Raw genomic sequence first — 3,985 nt, 5'->3', positions numbered from 1 at the left:
TATCCTTTCCTCTAGCTCCTCCCATATACAAAGAAGGCAAGCAATACAATACTCATTATATATGTGAAATCATCCAAAATATGTTTCCATATTAGCCATGTCTCAAAAGAAAAGCAAGAAAAATAAAGTGAGAAAATTATGCAGTAATTTTTACTGCATCGGGTGAAGGTATCGCCGCAGCAGCCGCGTGGAGCCTGCAGTTGCTGCCTCTCCTCCTCTTGACTCACCGCTGTTCCCTCTCATCGAGGAATATGTCGGTCAGGAAGCCCTCCACTGCCATGGCTTTCAAAGACACCGGCAAGACTCTGGTGGAGCTCGAAGTGGCCATTCACCGGATCCGGATCACCTTCACAGCCGCAACATGAAATCCCTCAAAAAAGTGTGTGCTGACCTAATTAGAGGAGCCAAAGAAAAGAACTTGAAAATGAAGGGACCTGTTCGAATGCCCACTAAGACACTTCGAATCACAACTAGAAAAACTCCTTGCGGTGAAGGTTCAAAGACTTGGGATCGGTTTCAGATGAGAATCCACAAAAGCCTTATTGATTTGCACAGTCCTTCTGAAATTATTAAACACATCGCTTCTATCAGCATTGAGCCAGGTGTAGAAGTTGAAGTCTCCATTGCTGATGCCTAACCAATCATCTCTTTTAATAAATTGATTGCAACTATTATTATTTTTTTTTTTACTGCATCATCATCATTCAGTACTGGTTCATCAGTTCTCTGTAGGTGGATAACAATTATCATCATGAGCTGTTTCAAATTGTCTTGGATCGTTGTATTTCATCAGTCTTTTACAGCTGATCATCATTACAATTTTGCCATTACTGTACACAATTATCTCCAGAATGTTTGGACCAATTCACAATTCCACTAACAATACATTAGTGTCCTTATTTTCCCATATCTCCTCCAGCACTTTACATTTTTGGCAGGTGTAAGGTGGCACCTCAGAATTGTTTTAATTTGCATTTCTATCATCAACAGTGAATTAGAATTTTGTTTTGTTTTGTTTTGTTTTGTTTTTGCTGTTAATTTGCATTTGTTTTATTTCAATTTCAACAATAGTATAGGTTGGTTACCCAGGGTGTAGAAAAATTACTCTTGTTTCAAAATACTGATGTTTTGTGTTTATACTGTGATTACAGTTTCTGAACTTGCCAGAGCTGATCTTTACAAGGGACTGCAAAGGGTTTTGGCCCAGGGGAGAAATGTAAGTCAAGTGCCAAAGCCCATTGGTATGGGATAGAATTTTTTTTTCAGATAACTTTGATTTCTTCTTCTAAAAACTTCCTGTTCAGAGTCTAGTAGGTCTTAAATTACCTCTCCTTGACCTATTTTACAGGTTAGTTATTTTTTAATATCAGTTTTTTCTACGTTCTATTTTTTTCCAATCCTTTGATTTTTTTTTCCTTCTTATCTCTGGGAGCCATTGATTTCTTTTTGGTCTAATTGAGGTTTCAGAGTCCATTTCTTGGGTGAGGTTAAACACTTTCTCTCCCAAGCTATTTTTACTTCTAACAATTCTTTCCTCAAGAGATTTTATTTAATTTTGTTCAGATCTCATTTCACATTGTCCTTACATAACTTCAAGTCTGTGATAAAAGCTGTTAGAGTCACTCCATGTTTTTCGAAGATCTCTAAATTTTCCAATAATTTGTAAAAATTATTAGTGTTTCTTTTATTTTTCATTTTACTCATCTCTCATTTGTGCTGGAGTCAGGCTTCATACCTTCCTGGGCTTTTTGGTGAGGTGGTCAGCCCTGCTTGGACTCAACCTGCATACCATGGGTTCCCATGTTAATCTCTAATTCCTAGTGTTTGACCCTCAGGGACCTTTATGGTTCGGAGTGATAATATTTGGAGGAATTGTTAGGACAGAGTATTAGGCACCTCAGCATCCATGGCCTTGGAAAGATTAATATTATGACACCATATCCTTTTGTAATCACTATAGTTTCCTGTGGCTTCCAAGATCCCAACCTTGGAGATTCTAATCATTACGGAGTTTTCTGTTCATCTTGGGACTTTCTGAAGTGAGTCTTTCACTTTTGCTTCCTCTTGACACAGAGTTTTACAAGATGTACTTCTTTTGGCTGTACTTTGAGGATACACTGTGCTGGTGATTTTGCTTTTTCCTAATATCTGTCTTTTTCCTATTTTTTCCAAGCTTCTGGTTTACCTATTCTGTGGCTCTTCAGTGGATGTAATCACTTACTGTTCCTCCTCATTGCATTTCTTAATTATTATTCATTTTGCTATGCATTTCAGGGTTTTTCTATAAAAGATATGTGGGAGCTAAGCTGCTTCTACAGGTTGCCATCTTGGCCAGAAGTCCATCTTTCATTCTAGAAAAATGACTGGCCTATTTCCTTTTCAAGTTATATGTACACTAAGTTTTGGATTAATTTTAATGTACTCTGGAGTTCAGTTAAAAATTACCAGCTAATGGTGATTAACTTGGGTTTATGTAAACACGTATAAACATATTAAGGTTCAGTTCCTTCATCTGCAAAATAGTGATAATAATGTTTGTAATATCTACTTCACAAAGTGTTGTGAAGAATGTATTTTGTAAATTATAAAGCACTGATACCACTGAATAATTATGAGCTATTATCTTAGTAATTCTTACATACAAGTCACTGTTGGTGATATTAACAGAGTGGTTACATTAAACAAACATTTTTTCCCCTCATTGCCTCCTGATTTATTTACTAATATTTCTAAGACAAGGTTGTTCTATATGTTTCTGTCTTGTAGCACTAATAGGAGATGATTCATGTAAAAGACTGGCTTTTGCAGTTAGTAGCAGTGTGGGACCGCTGAACCCACTGTGCAGTTTTGCAAATTCAATCAAGCTTGATTTCCTCCTCCCTGTCAATTCCAGGCCTACCTCATTATTACCTTCAGGGCTTATCCAGGGTATACATTCTGATTGTGCTGCTTCAATAGGCTGAATGTCAAGAATCATGTAATATTCTACCTGTACATTTTTACATACTTTCTTGTTTCATTACATATGACCAGATCTGGTTTGAACTCTGGTATTTGCTCCCTATGTGACTTTGGACAATCAAGCTATTATTTCTCAGGCATTCTGTGCTAGGCACTGGGAATCAAGAAACAAAAATGAGATAGACACTTCACTTTCTGGAACTCAATTTCCTGTAAAGTAAGAGTTGCACTAGATTTCCTATAAATTATCTTCCATCTCTGAATCTATGGTTCTATGATTTCTTTTGCATTTCTGTATATTTTACAGAGGAGACTCTGTAGTGTTTCAGATTTCAATGCAATCAGTTCAATGTCACCTTTGATGTAAGGGAGGCTTGTGGATAAGGAGGAAATAAATTAAGAAGTGACAGGAGTTAAACAAACAAAGCATCAATAAAAAAGGAAAAAATTGAAAATCTTTAAATATCATTTTTATGCATAACTTATGCTTTTTTTAACCTGAAAATCACTTCCCATTAAGTATTCTCATCCTGAAACTTTCCTTTTGACTTGGAAAAACAATTAAGCAAAATGAAATAAGCACAGTTTAAAATTATATAGAAGAAAAAAAGATCAAACACTTGTCACAGTTATGGTTAGTGACAGAGGTGATCCCAATCAAGGAATAGAAGTAATTAGAAAAGATAAATCCATAATTTCGATTACAAGTAATAGAAAAGCCTTTAAAGAAAAAAAAATCTGTGTAGATAGGATAAGGGCTATCATTTAGTAGGAAAAAGCAAACAAACAAATGTTTATATCAAATAAGTAAAAAGCAGCTAATACTCTTAAATAGGACTGAAATAAATTTCCAAATGTATAAGAAGTCAAAGAACACTTGTATAGCATATTAACAAATGAATTTGAAATATTTGATACTTCCCTTACATAATTCAATTTTTAGAAACTGCTTTTTAATTTAATATTTTATTTTTCTGAATTACACGTAGAAACAATTTTAACATTCTTTTTTTTTTGTAGTTCA

At 35.0% G+C, this 3,985-nt stretch overlaps 1 pseudogene; it reads left to right on the top strand.

Annotated features, from left to right (window-relative positions):
- Window positions 1-236: 236 nt before the first annotated feature.
- Window positions 237-637, top strand: LOC110192042 (small ribosomal subunit protein uS10 pseudogene; annotated as a pseudogene).
- Window positions 638-3,985: the final 3,348 nt, after the last annotated feature.

This window comes from Phascolarctos cinereus, unplaced genomic scaffold (genome assembly GCF_003287225.1).
Source record: "Phascolarctos cinereus isolate Bilbo 61053 unplaced genomic scaffold, phaCin_HiC Scaffold_5;HRSCAF=322, whole genome shotgun sequence".
Lineage (NCBI taxonomy): Eukaryota > Metazoa > Chordata > Mammalia > Diprotodontia > Phascolarctidae > Phascolarctos > Phascolarctos cinereus.
This window is presented reverse-complemented; position numbering and strand designations above follow the sequence as displayed.